Source organism: Oryctolagus cuniculus, chromosome 2 (genome assembly GCF_964237555.1).
Source record: "Oryctolagus cuniculus chromosome 2, mOryCun1.1, whole genome shotgun sequence".
NCBI classification, from domain to species: Eukaryota; Metazoa; Chordata; class Mammalia; order Lagomorpha; family Leporidae; genus Oryctolagus; species Oryctolagus cuniculus.
Window position 1 is genome coordinate 134,616,442 of NC_091433.1, and position 17,830 is coordinate 134,634,271.

Consider the following 17,830-nt stretch of genomic DNA (forward strand, 5'->3'; position numbering starts at 1 on the left):
GGTCTTCCATCCGCTGGTTCACTCCCCAGATGGCTGCAATGGCTGGAGCTGCGCCATTTCGAAGCCAGGAGCCTCTTCTGGCTCTCCCATGCGGGTGCAGAGGCCCAAGGACCTGGGCCATCTTCTTCTGCTATCCCAAGCCATAGCAGAGAGCTGGATTGGAAGAGGAGCAGCCAGGATTAGAACCTGCTGCAGCGCCAACCCCTTGAGTTGATTTTTGTATACAGTGAGAGGTACGGGTCTAATTTCATTCTTTTACATATATATGACCAAGTTTTGCCAGCACTATTTAGTGAAATAGGATAGTCTGAGCACTTTTGTTTTCTATATCTGAGCACTTTTGTCAAAAATCAGTTGGCTGTATTTATGTGGATTAATTTCTGGGCTCTCTGTTCTGTTCCATTGATCTATAGATCAGATTTTATGCCTGTACCAAGCTGTTTTAATCACTATAGTTTTGTAGTATGCTTTGACATCAGGTATTGTGATGCTTCCAGCTTCATTTTTCTTGCTCAGGATTGCTTTAGCTATTCTGGATCTTTTGTGATTCCATATGAATTTTGGGATTGCCTTTTCTAGTTCTGTAAAGAATGTCATTGATATTTTGATAGGGATTTCATTCAATCTGTAGATTGCTTTAGGTAGTATAGACATTTTAATGATATTGATTCTTCCAATCCATGAGCAAGGAATACTTTTTCATTTTTTTGTGTCCTTGATGATTTCTTTCATCAATGCTTGATAATTTTCATTGTAGAGATCTTTCACTTCTTTAGTTAACCTAATTCCAAAATATTTGATTTTTTTGTGGTTATTGTGAATGGGATTTCTTTCTTGATTTCTCTTTCTGTGAGTTCATCATTAGCATACAAAGCAGCTACTGTTTTTTTTTTTTTGTAAGTTTATTTTGTAACCTGTAGCTTTACTGACTTGATTTATCAATTCTAACAGGTTTTAGGTGGAACGTTTAAGCTTTTCCATGTACAACATCATGTCATCTGCAAACATGGATAATTTGACTTCTTCTTTTCCAATTTTGATACCCTTTTATTTCTTTCTCCTCCCTAATTGCTCTCACTAAAACTTCCAGTATGATACTGAATGTGAATGGTGAAAGTGGACATCCTCGTCTTGTTCCATATCTGAGGGGAAATGCTTTCAGCTTTTTCCCATTCAGTATGATATTGGCTGTTGGTTTGTGATATATAGCCTTTATAATTTTGAAGACTGTTGCTTCTATACTTAATTTGTGGAGGGTTTTTATCATGAAGGGATATTTAATCTTATCAAATGTTTTCTCTGCATGTATTGAGATGACTGTATGTTTTTGGTTCTTCTATTCTATCCTATCCTATTCTATTCTATTAATGTAATTTACGGTGTTTATTGATTTGCGAATGTTGAACCATCCTTGCATTTCTGGGATAGATCCCACTTGATCATGATATATGATCTTTTTGATATGGTTTTGGATTCAATTTGCTAGTATTTTGTTAAGGATCTTTGTATTTATGCTCATTAAGGATATAGGTCTATAGTTTTCTTTTTGTTTGTTGTCTTTGGTTTTGGTACCAAACTAATGCTAGCCTCATAAAAAGGATTTGGCAGAGTTCCTTCCTGTTCAATATTTTTGAACAGTTTGAAGAGCATTGGAGTTAATTCCTCTTTGAATGTTTTGTAGAATTCAGTAGTAAAGCCATCAGGTCCTGGATTTTTGCTTGATGGAAGACTTTTTTATTGACAGGCAGAGTGGACAGTGAGAAAGAGAGACAGAGAGAAAGGTCTTCCTTTGCCGTTGGTTCACCCTCCAATGGCCGCCGCGGCCGGCGTACCGCGCTGATCCGATGGCAGGAGTCAGGAGCCAGGTGCTTTTCCTGGTCTCCCATGGGGTGCAGGGCCCAAGCACTTGGGCCATCCTCCACTGCACTCCCTGGCCACAGCAGAGGGCTGGCCTGGAAGAGGGGCAACCGGGACAGAATCCGGCGCCCCGACCGGGACTAGAACCCGGTGTGCCGGCGCCGCTAGGCGGAGGATTAGCCTAGTGAGCCGCGGCGCCGGCCTAATGGAAGACTTTTGATAACTGCTTCAATCTCATTACTTGTTATGGATTTGTTTATTTTGTCTGTCTTCTTTTTTAGTTTTAAATATTTATTTTTTATTTATTTGAAAGGCAGTGTTAGAGAGGAGGAGGAGGGAGAGGGGAGGAGGAGGGGAGGGGGAGGAGGATAAGAGAGAGAGAGATCTTCTATTTGCTGGTTCACTCTCCAAATGGTTGCAATGGCCAGGGCTGGCCAAGCTGAAGCAAGGAACCCAGAACTGCTTCTAGATCTCCCACATGGGTGCAGGGGAACAAGGACTTGGGCCATCTTCCCAGGTGCATTAGCAGGGAGCTGGATAGGAAATAGAGCAGCCAGACTCTAACTGGTGTCCATATGGGATACTGGCATTGCCGGTGGATGGTTAACCTGCTACACCACAGTGCCAGTCACTGTATCATCTAGATTTAATCTTGGTAGGTTGTATGAATTCAGGAATTGATCCATTTCTTCAAGGTTTTCGAGTTTATTAGCATATAGTTCTTCACAGTAGTTTTGTATGATCCTTTGTATTTCAGTAGTGTCAGTTGTAATGTCCACTTTTTCATCTCTAGTTGTATTTATTTGAGTCTTTTCTCTTTTTTTCTTTTTTAGTCTGACTAGAGGTTTATCTATTTTGCTTATCTACTCAAAACCAACATTTTGTTTTGTTGATCTTTTGTATTTTTTTTTTTTAACTTTCAGTTTCCTTTATTTTTACTCTGATCCTTATTATTTCTTGCCTTCTGGTTTTGGTTAGGTTTGTTCTTGTTTTTCGAAGTCTTCAAGATCAATCATTAGGTCTTTATGCTCTTTTTCTAATGTAAACACTTAGTGTTATAAACTTCCCTCTTCATACTGCTTTTGCTGTATCTCACAGTTTTTTATATGCTGCATTTTCATTTACTTCAAGAAAGATTTTTATTTCCTTTTTAATTTCTTTGATGAACTGTTGGTCATTCAATAGCATGTTGCTTAATTTCCAAGTATTTATGAGTATTCTGTTGTTCTTTTTGATTTCCAATTTTATTCCTTTATGGTCTAAGAAGATACATGGTGGCTGGCGCCGCAGCTCACTAGGCTAATCCTCTGCCTTGCGGCGCTGGCACACCGGGTTCTAGTCCCAGTCAGGGCACCGGATTCTGTCCCGGTTGCCCCTCTTCCAGGCCAGCTCTCTGCTGTGGCCAGGGAGTGCAGTGGAGGATGGCCCAAGTGCTTGGGCCCTGCACCCCATGGGAGACCAGGATAAGTACCTGGCTCCTGCCTTTGGATCAGCGCGGTGTGCTGGCCGCAGCGCACCAGCTGCGGCGGCCATTGGAGGGTGAACCAATGGCAAAAGGAAGACCTTTCTCTCTGTCTCTCTCTCTCTCACTGTCCACTCTGCCTGTCCAAAAAAAAAAAAAAAAAAAAAAAAAGACACATGGTATGATTTCATGATTTCAGTCATTTTAAATTTGCTGAGACTTGATTTGTGGCCTAATAGTGGTCTATCCTAGAAAAAGTTCCATGTGTTGATGAGAAGAATGTGCATTCTGTAGCTATTGGGTGAATGTCCTGTAAATGTCTGTTAGGTTCATTTGCTTGATAGCATGTTTCAACTCCAATGTATCTTTATGCATTTTTTTATTTGGATGATCTGTTCATTGATGAGAATGGGGTGTTGAAGTCACCAACTATTAATGTATTGGAGCCTATCTCTAATAGTAATTGCTAATAGGTCTGGGGCCAGTACCGTGGCTCACTTGGTTAATCTTCTGCCTGCGGCACCGGCATCTCATGTGGGCTTCGGGTTCTAGTCCCAGTTGCTCCTCTGCTAGTCCAGCTCTCTGCTGTGGCCCGAGAAGGCAGTGGAGGATGGCCCAAGTGCTTGGGCCCTGCACCCACATGGGAGACCAGGAAAAAGCACCTGGCTCCTGGCTTTGGATTGGCACAGCGCCGGCCGTAGCAGCCATTTGGGGAGTGAACCAACGGAAGGAAGACCTTTCTCTCACTGTCTATAACTCTACCTGTCAAATAAATTTAAAAAAATTGCTAACAGGTCTAATGGTAATTGCTGTATATATCTGGGCTGTCTTTTGTTGGGTGCATATATATTTATGATTATTAGGGCTTTTTGTTGAATCAAACTTTTTATCAAAATATGATGTCCTTTAACTCTTTTTAGTTTTGACTTAAAGTCTCTTTTTATCTGATATCAGGATAGCTGCACCTGCTTCTTTTTGGTTTTCATTTGGCTGGTAGATCTTTTTCCAACCCTTCACTTTAAATCTGTATGTGTCTTTGCTCAATGAGTTACTTGTAGGCAGCCTAAAGTGCGGTTATTTTTTTTTAATCCATTCAGCCAACCTAAGTCTTCTGGTTGCTGAATTTAATCCATTTATAGTCAGGGTTTGTATTGATAGATAGGAAGGAAGACTGGGCGTTTTATTGATTGGATAATGCTTCTACCTGCTCTTTTAGTGAGTTTGGTGGTGACATGTGTTTCATGTTCACTTCTAATGCAGGACAACCTTCAGAATTTCTTGTAAGGCGGGTCTAGTGGTAGTGAATTGTCTGTTTTTGCTTATCTAGAAAATATTTCTCCTTCACTTTCAAAGGATAGCTTCACTGAATATAATAGTCTTGGTTGGAAGTTTTTTCTTTTAAAACCTTAAATATATCATCTCTTCTGCTGAGAAGTCTGATGTTAATCTAAAAGGTTTTCCTTTATAAGTAGCTTGATACTTTTTTTTTTTTTAGTAGCTTGATACTTTTAATGTCTTTAGGATTCTTTCCTTGTCTTTGACTTTTTACAATTTGAGAACAATGTGTCTTGGAGAAGACCTTTTTTAGTTGAATCTGCTTGGGTTTCTTTGAACTTCTTGTATCTGGATGTCCATGTCTCTTTCAAGACCTGAGAAATTTTCACCTATTATTTCATTTATCAGGTTCTCAAAGCCTTTTTCCTTTTCTTCTTCAGGAATATGCATAATATGAATATTTGGTCATTTAATGGTATCCCATGTTTCCTGTAGATTTTCTTCATTCTTTTTAATTCTTACCTCTTTATTTTTGTCTGGGTTATTTTGAAATTCTTGTCCTCAAGGTCAGAAACTTTTTTTCCCACTCTGTCTATTCTGCTGTTAATGCTCTCAATTGTATTTTTTATTTCACTGGTTGAAGATTTCATCTCCAAAATTTCTATTTGGTTCTTCTTATTGAGATCTGTCTGCTTAGGAATGCTTTCATTCATGTCAGTCATAGACTTCCTCATTTCTGTAATCTGTCTATCTGTGTTTTGTTGCATCTTGTTGAGTTTCTTTACAATCCTTACTTTGAATTCCTTATTTGTCATTTTATAGATTTCCTTCACTTCAGGATCTAATCCTGGAGGAGTATTGTGTTCTTTTGGAGGCATCAAGCTACGTTTCTTCTTCATATCTTCTGTGTCTCTATATTGACTTCTGCCCATCTGGTATACTTGTCCCTTCTTTATGGAGTAGGTTTTATTGGAAAAGAGTTTTTTCAATATGGTTTGTCTGGAATGCAGAGTGTCAGTTGGATTATTACTTTGGCTTTGGGTCTAGGTGAGCCCAGGAGTATAGTCTCTGATCGATTTCTTTGTCTTAATCAGTGTGAGGTGTGTCTATAAATGACACAGTGATCTAGTCTGCTGTAGTTCATAGGGTAGAAGCATGGCTTTGAGATGAATAAGTATTTCCTTGGGTGTGTGTCTTTGGCTCACAGAGAGTTCCGTTTCAGGTTTCCCTAGTGGATGTGATAGCCAGGGCTTTATTCTTGATGGTGAGGGAGACAAGGGTAGCTACTCCTTTGTCCTAGTGGCAAGCCTTAGTGATGCTGGGGCTTGTGAAAGCAATTGCTGTGGCTCTAGGACTGTGTGATACTGATGGACCCTTCCTCTTGTCCTGCTAGGAAAGTCCAACTTGTGCTGTGGCTTATAACACTGACAGCCCTAGTCCTAGGACCTGAACTGGACCCTATTCTAGTCCTATAGGGTGAATACAAGGTATACAGGAGATTTTACTCTGAGGCTTTGAGTCCAGAGAGGTAGAATGCTGATAGGTTCTTCGCTATCTCCAGCGGCATGGAGAAATTTGGAACAAATTGTTACAGTCCTGGTGTTGCAGGGTATAGTGAGATCATTAGCCAGCTCTCCCAGGGTGGGAGCAGAATTCTTTTTGGACTGTTTCTGGTGTTAGCCCCCAGCAACTTAGGAGAATCCCCCTGGCTCATGCAGAGTGCATGAGAATAGCTCTGGGGCTACCGACCCAAAACTCCCACAGTTGCAGGATGTAGGGATAATGACCTTCGCCCTACACTTTGCCCTGGCTCTGACTATGATGCTGGTCGGAGCAGAACAGAGAGGTGCTGCTTGGCTTTTCATTGCTGACTATGGAGCTCTGGGTGGGTGGGGGAGGGGGAAGATAGGAGAGCAACGTGGCTTCCCTGTTCTAAGCCCAGCTCAGACCCCATTCAGCCCTCCAGGCTGAAGTAAAAGTCAGTAGGTGATTGTGGAATTCCCTCTCAGCTAACAGTGAGCAGCAGGGCATGTGGTGAATCCTTCCTACCTTGAGATGGTCAGATGGCAGCTCACAGCCAGCCGCTGGCTGCAGTGGTGGCTCTGTCTTCCCTTGCCACACGGCGTCTTCATTGTTTTTCACACGTCTTCATGCAAAATTTGCCTCAGGTAGACCCCTGGAAACGTAATCCTTCCTTTGTTCTTTTCATACCCCAGAGCAGCTTAAGTTAATGGGACAGATCCTCCTATTCAGCCATCTTGGATTCCAGGGAAGCATCTTGGCTCAAGCAGTTAGGGAGGGAGAGGAGCCAGCTAAGCTACATCCTACAGTAAGTATTCTCTGCTCCTTCCACTGTAGAGGAATGTCTCCCACTGTATCAGCAAGTTGAGTTATGATTTTGTTGCTGTATGCACAGTCTTGTAATGCTAACCATTTGCTATGTATTCATCTACCCACCATCAAGATGGAAACATCTCGGAGACAGGAATTATATCATTTGTCTCTTTTGGTATGTGGCTCTCGGTACACATTTCAATATTGGTTGGTATACTGATATTCTATGCTTTCTAATCTCATCTGCACAGCTCTGTTAGTCAGAAATAAGTTTAAGTGAAATAAAGCTGTCAGCAGCACCCCCTTTTTCTCCCTACCCCCAGTCTCCAATTTCTGCTTTTTGAATCTTTCTTGATTCATTTCTTTTGTGTGGTGGTAAAGATAGCTCTAGACTGATGTTTTCTCATCTTGTGATCAATTCCAGAGAAAAAGAGTCTTTTTCCTGAGAATTCTAGCTACATCCTTGAGATGGCCATGACGGGTCAGATCTGAGCTGTGGTCCCTCCCCTGAAGGAATCTCTGTGGCCAGGGCTTGGGGTACTCTGGGCTTTGTTTTTGTACCTGTGATAGGAGAATCCGTCCAACCAGACCAAGCAGCTCTAAGGAAGGGGAGGGGAACCGTTAAGGCCCAGTTGTCTCAAAGGAGGTTGTGTAAAGTAATAAATGTGGGAGAAAAGCCTGTTTTTCTTTTCTTTTTTTTTTTTTTTTTTAATCAAATACCAAGTATATGCTAAGTACTGTATTCTTTGTAGCTTCTGATCTCATTTGATGCTCCCAACAACTCTATAAGGCAGGCAGGATCATTTTAAGTTTAAAGAAGAGGAATTGAAGCTTGGATAAGATAGAAGATGAAGGTAAAATTCAAATCCAGGATATCTGACTTCAAAGGCCCACTGCTTTCCTTTTACCAGGGTTTTTAAACCTCAGCCCCTTTTGATGAAAGGACTGGGAAAGTGTTGGGAGGGACCGTGCTGTGCATTGTAGGAAGCTTGGCAACATTGCTGGCCTCTGCCCAAAGGTTGCAGTGGCAGCCCTACCCAGTTAAGACAACCAGAAATATCTCCAGATATTGACAAACATCCCTTGGTAGGGTGAGCAATATTGTCCCAGTTGAGAACCAGTGTTTTATCGACTCAACTGAGCTAATTCAAAGTTGTGGTGCCTAAAAATGCATGCACCCACAGCTGGGAAATCCCATTGGAAATTGTGTCTTTGCATTCTCACATGCTTTTATGTGTTGTAGAGAACTGTAGCACTCACACGGAAGAGCTCTCTAACCCCATAATTGTTGTTGTCCTTAGTTTGCAACGATGCTCCTTTATTTTGAGCTTCTAATATTAAAGAAAGGGAAAAGTGGCAAACTGCCACGACTTCTGCTCTTTCTGGCCCCGTCTTGGTGCAATGCAAGTGAGATCTGTGCTGTAGCTGCCCTCCCTGACACTGGGCATGTGTATAAAGTTTAGTTTCTGAGTCGCCGAGGTGTCCTTCGTATGTGCAGAGAAATGCAGCAAGGGCTGGGGGAACAGAGCCTATGAGGCACTTGGCACTGGCTCCTGCTGACTTCATTCCTTCTGCCAGTCTGGGCTGATTTGTAAGGCTGCATTTAGTGCCAGGGACTGGGTGGGAAAGGGGAAGTAAATTCAAACAAAAGAATGCCCCTGAAGTGTCTGAAAAGAGGCTTTTAACACCATTCTTTCAATGCTTTCAACCAGACAGAAGGTGCAAAAATGTGAAAAGCAGCCACAATCACTTTGGAGAATGGTAGAGTGGATCCAACACAGTGATATTATCACATGTATTTGTTGGACAAAAGACTTCATTGTATAACAAAATAAAACATGTTTCTCCTTCCAGTTCCTGCTTTGTGACAAATCTTCAAAAATGAGCTTACAAAGGAGCAGCCTGGAAACTTGGCAAGGGTTGTTTCTAGACAAGCTCCTTCCAAAATATCTGATGGAAAGGGTTTTCAGGCTGTTTTCCTGGCCTACTGTGTCGTTTGCCAATAATCTCCCCCCTGCTCCTGGCCCCTCTCTCTGGCCAGTTGTGGTTGAGAGGGATGGATGAAATACTTAAACCTCAACTCTAACATTTATAGACAAACCATTTCCAAGCTGACTAGTTTCCAGCACAGAGGCAGGTAAACACTCTTGCCTTTAATTGTGGCATTTACCTCTGACCCCTTCAGAGGATCTCGTCCCTGCCCTGAGGATTGTCACCTGTTCCTTCTGCCTCCCTCTGTACATAGCTCCAGGATGGTTTTTAATATCCTGGTAAAATATCCTGGTTGAATCTTCAGAATTTCTTTAGATTCTCAGATTTCCCCAGGAATGGAACACTCTGTATGTCCTGGAGATAGAATTAATTCTATCCCAGTAAAAAAAAAATCCAGGATCTAGATGTAAACTTGGTTTCTCATGAGTGCAACACTGATAGCGTATCTCAAAAAGTTACATGTGCATGATTCCATCCACATGACATTCGCAAAATGATAAAGCTAGGGTGGTGGGGACCAGATCATTGGTTGCCAGGGGTTAGAGAAGGGAGCAAGGGTGTGTCCATGGGAGAGGCAGCACAAGGGAATTCCTTTGTGATGAGAGGACAGTTCCAGATCCTGATGGAAGTGCTGGCAACACGCATCTATACACAGGATAAAATGTCACAGTTACATGCCAAAGTAGAGTCCATGCCAAGATGGGTGAAATCCAAGAAAGATCATTAGTCCAAATTTAAGATAAAATGTATGGTGCCAAGGTGGATTTCCTGGTTGTGATAATGTACTTCAGACCTATGAGACATCACCATCAGGAGAAGCTGAGTGATGAGTGCACAGAACCTCTCTATACTATTTTTACAACTTCTTGTGAGTCTATAGTTCTTTGAAAATACAAAGTTAAAGAGGTTTATTAAAAATCCTGCATCCTATGGCTTTATAGCATCTAGCATGGTGGAGATGACCTGAGGCCGTTAATTAAGAAATGAATGAGATGGATTATTGAATGAACAAAAGATCTTCTGCATTATGTTAATGGAAATTTAAAAGAACAAGGGCAATGATGACATTTTTTAGCATTTATGTGTCAAGCACTTTAAGCATAATCTTTTTTAATCCTCCTAAGAGCTATTTTTTTTTATAAAAGTTTATTCCTTTAAAAGAAAGTTAATTGTCTGTATGAGGGGAGTTAAAAAAGTTCATAGAAAATGGAATTAAAAGATAAGCTTATTTTTGTGCAAAATAATTGAAATCCAAGCAGTTTTTACATATACATTTTCTATGAGCTTTTTGAAGACCCCTAATGTTTGACAAAAGTGTAAAGAAAAACAAAGGAATTAGTAATGATAAAAAAAATGCAGACAGTAGTTAACACTGTTAGGAAGAGCAATGGGGCTGCAAGGTTGGAGGCGAGGAGGAGGGGAGTGGTGTATCTGGGCAGTTGTAGTACTAGGTATTCTTGCATGTGTCTGTTACTTATGCATGGTAAACCAGGCAGGAGAAATCTATAAATATGAAAATGGAACCAAGAGTTATTGATGTTGTGATAGAAGATGTTTAATTAACAAGAGCTGACCAAGCAGAGGATTTGCTCCTGGCTGGAGGCACTTGTGGGTCAAGTCACCCTAGAGCCACTCTAGGCCCTCATGAAAAGGCTCCTGGGATAAACTATTGAAGATGCATCTACCAAATGAGGAGAGCTCTGGGGGAAACAGTGCTTCTCCATGTGAACTCTGACAGCAGACTAGTGAACCATCAGTTCCTCATCAGCCACTGGCCTGTGGTCCATGACCTGTGCTGGCAAAGGGAGCTGAGCATCTACACTTTCCCTTGGCAGAGCCTTAAGGATGTGAGATAAGAGGGAGGAAAGACCACCAGGTATGTGAAACTTTGAGTTCAAGGACAGGAAAGGGACTTTGAGGGCACTGGGCCAGCCACTGCATTTTATAGATGAAAACGAGGCATAGTAAGCTAGGATGTGTTCCAGATTTTAGAGCTACTAGAAAGTGCTTGGGTGGACCACACCTGGGGACTCCAGACTGGAGAACTTATCTCTTCATGTCTGTCCTTCCTTCCTTCCTTCCTTCCTTCCTTCCTTCCTTCCTTCCTTCCTTCCTTCCTTCCTAGATTTACTTATTTGAAAGGCAGAGTTACAGAGAAAGAGAGAGATCTTCCAGCTCCATCCAGGTCTCCCACCTGGGTAGCAGGGGCCTGAGCACTGGGACCACCCTCTGTTGCTTTCACAGGTGCATTAACAGGGAGCTTGATTGGAAGTGGAGCAGCCAGGACTTGACCCATCACCTGTATAGGATGCTGGTGTCACATGCAACAATTGAACCTGCTGTGCCAATGCCTCCCCATCTGTTCATGTTTCTTGCTGACATTCTCCATAAGATCTCAAGGGGATTAACAGAGGAACACACACAACAGTCAAACATGAACACATATAAGGGGAGGGGAAAATAGGGCAGAAAAACAAGATAAAGCTTGGAGTCAAGTCTTTGGTCAGAGTGTATTTCAAGCTCTTTTCAATGCCATTGCCTTCAGTTGCCTTTCCTTAAGGAGTATAAGGGGCAGACTCCCTAGAGTGGTTCCTTCTCAGAGCTGGCAACAAAGTGGCGAAGTTTGGAGATACTGGATCTCAACGGTCTTATAAATATTATAGAAATAATATACAAATCCTTGCTGCTAGTAAAATTCAACAGTATAGTTACAGTTATATATAGAACAAAAACACCAGAGTACCTCCTGCAGGTAGCCATGAGTAGCCATGTGATTTGTATCACTAGAACTTCTCTGTGCATTTATATATGGATATAAAATATACACATAAGTAGTTTTAAAAATATATGGGGTCCATCTTTTTTATGAGGGAGCTTCAGAAATTCACGAAAATGTGTATTATGAAAAAACTAGGCTCAGATTTCAAAAATATTCCCAGGAAAATAAACTTACCTCTCAATTCCATTTTTCCATGAACTATTTGAAGTCCTCTTTTATTATCCCAGGATTTTTTTTTTTCTCATAGCAAAATGTCTTAGAGATCCTCCCATCTGGGTGCATGGGATTGTGCCTCAAGTGCCTTGGTGACGCTGTGCAGCACAGGTGCTGTGACCGTCCTCCTGATGCACCTTAGGTTGTACCCTGGGGAGGCAGGATCAATGGCTGTTCTGGTGGGTGGGGTTTGCTTGGGCCACATGTATAGTATTTCACAGGATCTGTTCTCAGGGGTTGAGTTGCCAATGTCTCCACTTTTGATTAGACACTGTCAGGGTGGCCACAGAAAATCTGGCACTGAGTTACCTTCCCATCTGAATGCTATGCTTATTCATTTTACCACATTCTTTCCATAAATAAGTAGTACCAATCTTTAAACATTTTACCAATCTGAGAGCTAAAAAAATTATCAATATATAGTTTTAGTATTCATTTCCCTGATTCCCAGTGATGTGGCATATCCTTTCTCATGTTGATATTCCATTTGCATTTCTTCTGTTAATTACCTAATTATAACTACTTTTATTTAAAAAAATTTTTCCTGCTGATTTTTAGATCCTGTTTATAAGTGAATGATAACTTTATTATGGTACAAATATTGCTTATTGGTTTGTTGCTTTCCTTTAAGTTTTGTTTATGATATTGTTGACCTTAGGGATTTTTTTAAAAGATTTATTTATTTATTTGAAAGTCAGAGTTACACAGAAAGAGGAGAGGCAGAGGGAGAGAGAGAGAATCTTCAGTCTGCCAGTTTACTTCCCAAATCGCCACAATGGCTAAGGCTGGGCCAGGCCAAAGCCAGGGGTCAGGAGCTTCTTCTGGGTCTTCCATGTGGATGCTGGGGCCCAAGCACTTGGGCCATTTTATGCTGCTTCCCCAAGTGCATTAGCAAGAAGCTGGATTGGAAGTGGAGCAGACAGGATTCAAACCAGGGCCCATATGGGATGCCAGCACTGCAGGTGCACTGCAGGTGGTGGCTTTTCCTGCTACACCACAATGCCAGCCCACAGAAGATAATTTTATACCTTTTTTCCAAATGATGGCTATCTGGCAAAGTATCATGTGTCATCTAATTCATGCCTTGTTTGCCATGTATGAAACTTTTGCATTTGCTTTCTGAAATTGTCTGTTTTGTTCCATTCCATTTGACATATTGATGCCAATATCACACTGTAAAATGATTGTCATGTTTTACTTTGGCTATTTTAAACAATATTTGTTTTTTTGAAAGGAAAAGTAACAAGGAGAGAGGGAGAGAGAGAGTGATCTTCCATGTACTGGTTCACTCCCCAAAAGTCTGCAACAACCAGTTCTGAGTTGGAGTAAAGCCAGCAGCCAGAAACTCCATCCTGGTCTCTTAATGGGTGACAGGGACCCAAGCACTTGGGCCATTCTCCACTGCCATCCCAGGCATATTAACAGTAAACTGAATCAGAAGCCAGCAGCTGGGATTCAAACTGGCACTCTGATATGGGATGCTGGCATTGCAGGTGGTGGCTTAACCCACTGCACCAACACCACCAGCCCTCATTTTGGCTATTAATTTTTTTTTTTTTTTTTTTTTTTGCGGACTAGCTCTTCTAGGTAAATTTCAGATTCAGCTTTTCAAGTTTCATAGACACACTCTCAAGATTGTTTCATAGAAAACACTTGAGATTTTGATTGGTGTTTCAATGCATTTGTAAGTTAATTGTGAGAGATTGATATTTTATAAAATGCAGTCTTCACTCATTTGAAAAAACAATTTAGTCTTTCAGTGAAATAGTTTTCTCCATAAGGTTTATGCTCTCTTTATTTAGTTATTTCTAGGTATTTTTAGTTTTTATTACTTGGTGGTTTCAAAATTTTGTCACAGTTTTTATTAAGTTGTAGAAAGTTATTGATTTTCTATATGTTAATTGTGTAATTGGCTACCTTACTGAACCTTCTCATTGGTTCTGTTTTTCAACTTACTTCTTTGATTATTATTATTTTTAAAAAAAATTTATTTACTTGAGGGGTCGGCGCCATGGCTCACTTGGTTAATCCTCTGTCTGCGGCGCTGGCATCCCATATGGGCACCTGTTCTAATCCTGGTTGCTCCTCTTCCAGTCCAGCTCTCTGCTGTGGCCCAAGAAGGTAGTGGAGGATGGCCCAAGTGCTTGGGCCCCTACACCCGCATGGGGGACCAGGAGGAAGCACCTGGCTTCTGGCTTTGGATTGGCGTAGCTCTGGCCTTAGTGGCCATTTGAGGGGTGACGCAATGGAAGGAAGACCTTTCTCTCTCTCTCTCTCTCTCTCTCTCTCTCTCTCTCTCCCCCCACTAAATCTCTCTGTCAAATAAATAAAAATTAAAAAAAGAATTTATTTACTTGAGAGGTAGAGTTAGAGTTACAGAGAGAGAGAGAGAGAGAGGGAGAGAGAGAGAGAGAAAGGTCTTCCATCTGCTGGTTCACTTCCCAAATGGCTGCAACGGCCAGAGCTGTGCTGATCTGAAACCAGGAGACAGGAGCTTCTTCTTGGTCTCCCACATGGGTGCAGGGGCCCAAGCAGTTAGACCATCTTCTACTGCTTTCTTGGGCCATGGCAGAGAGCTGGATCTGAATAGGAGCAGCAGGATAGGAATTAGCACCCATATGGGTGCCAGCGCCACAGATGGAGGCTTAGCCCACTATGCCACAGTGCCGGCCTATGATTATTATTTTTTTTTATTTTTTATTTTTATTTTTTTTTTATTTTTTGACAGGCAGAGTGGACAGTGAGAGAGAGAGACAGAGAGAAAGGTCTTCCTTTGCCGTTGGTTCACCCTCCAATGGCTGCCGCGCACCGCGCTGATCCGATGGCAGGAGCCAGGAGCCAGGTGCTTTTCCTGGTCTCCCATGGGGTGCAGGGCCCAAGCACCTGGGCCATCCTCCACTGCACTCCCTGGCCACAGCAGAGGGCTGGCCTGGAAGAGGGGCAACCGGGACAGAATCCGGCGCCCCGACCGGGACTAGAACCTGGTGTGCCGGCGCCGCTAGGCGGAGGATTAGCCTAGTGAGCCGCGGCGCCGGCCGCCTATGATTATTTTTTAAAAATATAGATAATCACATCATCTGACAGTAACGACAGTTTTGTCTATTTTTGTCCAATACTTGCAAACCTTATCTACTTTTCTTATCTAATTGCATTGATCAGAACCTCCAGAATAATGCTATGCACCATCTTTCTTGGGTCTGAACTTCGATCAGTTGCTTCTGCTATTTTCCCCTAAAGTGTGGTGCTTGCTGTCACTTTTTATTAAGTTGATACATTTTTATTTTTCACTAATATAGTGAGTTGCAATAGTGTCTAAATTTGAACTTTACTTTTAGAATAAATCTACTTGGAAATCTTAATAAGTGGTTTATTAGCAAGTGGAGGCCTACCTTTAAAATAATAATAATAATAGACATGGAAAATAAGATTTCAAATTTTTTTTCAACACACAGAGGAGGGAGCAAAGATATAGAGTGGCATGAAACTATGGCAAGCATCTGTTCTTATTTCAAGAGGTGATTAGAAATATGAATTATTTTCAGCATTTAATTAAAATATTTTGATCACATGTGTTCAGTGTAAATTTAATCTTGAGAAAATAGAATCAGCACGAAAAAGAAACAAAGAAAAACTCTTTAATAAGCAAAAATAGAAGACAGAGAAGAAAAAAGGAAACCCCAAATAGCAGCAGGAATGAAAACAGATTATCAGTTATAAGATAGCAGTTATCAGAATAAAGATGGTTATATTAAAATGACCTGTCACCGAAGGTTCTAGCTACAGTCATCCCTCAGTATCCATGGGGAAGGCATCCAGAAACCCCCACAGATAGCAAAATCTGCAGGTGCTCCAGAGCCTTATAGAAAATGGTGTAGTATTTGCGCATTCCCTATGCACATTCCTGGTACTTTAAGTCTTCTCTAGATTACTTATGATACCTAATGCAATGCAAATACCATGTAAATATGGATTGTCTGTACATGTTCAGTATACATGTATTTTCCCCCCAAATGTTTTTGATTGACTGTTGATTGAATCCGTGAATGCAGAACCCATGGATAAGGGGCACCCATTGTATCTGACGTTTACAAGAGATACACAAAGTGAAATGACATAGGAAGGTTGGAGATAGATACGGGCTAGCTTCATGGTGGCCTCCATGTGGGGCTCTGCCTGGGCCCCTCAGCGGCTCGGCGTCCTTGGCCTGTGCCACTGCCGGTCACCCGGGCACCTGTGCGTGCGTGTGCTCCAGGGACCGATGGGGCCGCCGGTGTCGGGGCGGAGAGTGGGGGTCCCGGCACGACGGGCTCTGAACACTACTGCCGGGAGCAGCTGCGGAAACGAGATTATGAAGGTTCTTTGTGCTCCGAGGCTCTGCTTTTACACTGGGGGCTTTCGGTGTGGGATGGCTCCGGTTAAGGATTCAGTCTCTGAGAAAGCAGTTGGACTGATGCAGATGCATTTTTGATAAAAAAAAAAAAAAAAAACCAACAACTGTGGAAGATATATCCCTTAACAAACCACCACACCAGCCTGTGGGCAGTGAACTCTGGAAGGTCCCTAAGCAGCAGCAGCAGGCCCGGTTTCTGGGCCCACAGATCGACGTTTCAGCCCCAGGAAAGATGGAAGCCAGAACCTCCGCCCTGTCCACTGGGGACTTAGAAGAAAAACTGGAAGGGAAGCTACTGTCAAAAAACATAATCTGACTAAAAGATGGCTTATGAAAAGTATTGGTGAAAGGGAAAAAAATCCGGATGACAAAGTGTATGGTGGTATCCAGGCCCTGGAAAATGATGCTGCAAACACTCAAAGCGCTCTTCTTTTTTTTTTTTTTTTTTTTTTTTTTTTTTTTAAAGCGCTCTTCTTTGTTTAACTTAGAAGCATTGGCTAGGAAGGATCTTTTTGCAGATCACAGTGGAAAAGCCCAAGGCCTTGTCGCTTGCTTGAGAGCAAGGTCCTATCCCGGCAGCAGAAGAGAGCTGTTCCTTCCCGTAGATATTTGTATGCGGCATGGTTTTCCCAAGAGGATGTCCTACAGAAGAGCCACGGTGAAAACGGGAGAGGTGTGATATGTGGCAGTGCCCACCAGGCACACTCAGCCAGGTCCTTCCGCAGAAGTGAAGCCTTGCCTGCTTTCTTCAGATGGTTTCTCCAGAGGACTACTTAAAGAAAACTCAGCAAATAGATTTTTGATATATTCCATCCATCTTACGGCAGAAGAATGCATTGCTTCCATTGTCTTTGAATATTCAGTTGCGGAGAAAATATTAAAATAATTTTATGTCAAAAAAAAAGAAAATAAAGATATGGATAAAGTTATACCAGACCACTTATAATCAAAAAAGATAAGTGAGACAGTATTAGTTTCTAAGAAAATAGAGTCCAATTTGAAAACTGTTATATGATCAAAGAGAGCTGTAGCATGATGTGAAAAGGTGTTGTCCTGCTGAGAAGAGAAACTTATTTTGGGGCCGGCGCTGTAGCATAGTGGGTAAAGCTGCCGCCTGCAGTGCCGGCATCTCATGGGTGCTGGTTCGAGTCCCGGCTGCTCTACTTCTGATCCAGCTCTCTGCTATGGCTTGGGAAAGCAGTAGAGGACGGCCCAAGTCCTTGGGCCCCTGCACCCAAGTGGGAGACTCGGAAGAAGCTCCTGGCTCCTGGCTTCGGATCGGCGCAGCTCTGGCCATTGCAGCCAATTGGGGAGTGAACCAGAGGATGGAAGACTTCTTTCTCTCTCTCTCTCTCTCTCTCTCTCTCTCTCTCTGTGTGTGTGTGTTTGTAACTCTGACTTTCAAATAAATAAATAAATCTTTAAAGAAGAGAAACTTATTTTGAACTTCAGTGAGGACATTTAACCTTCATGTGTGTAATATTCCTGTTTTCTCCTAGACTCCCCAGCCCTTTGCAGTTAGACATGG

General features: G+C 42.1%; 1 pseudogene; it reads left to right on the forward strand.

The window, feature by feature from the left end:
- Positions 1-16,059: 16,059 nt before the first annotated feature.
- LOC100343791 (NADH dehydrogenase (ubiquinone) complex I, assembly factor 6-like) lies at positions 16,060-17,575 on the forward strand (annotated as a pseudogene).
- The last annotated feature ends 255 nt before the right edge of the window (positions 17,576-17,830 follow it).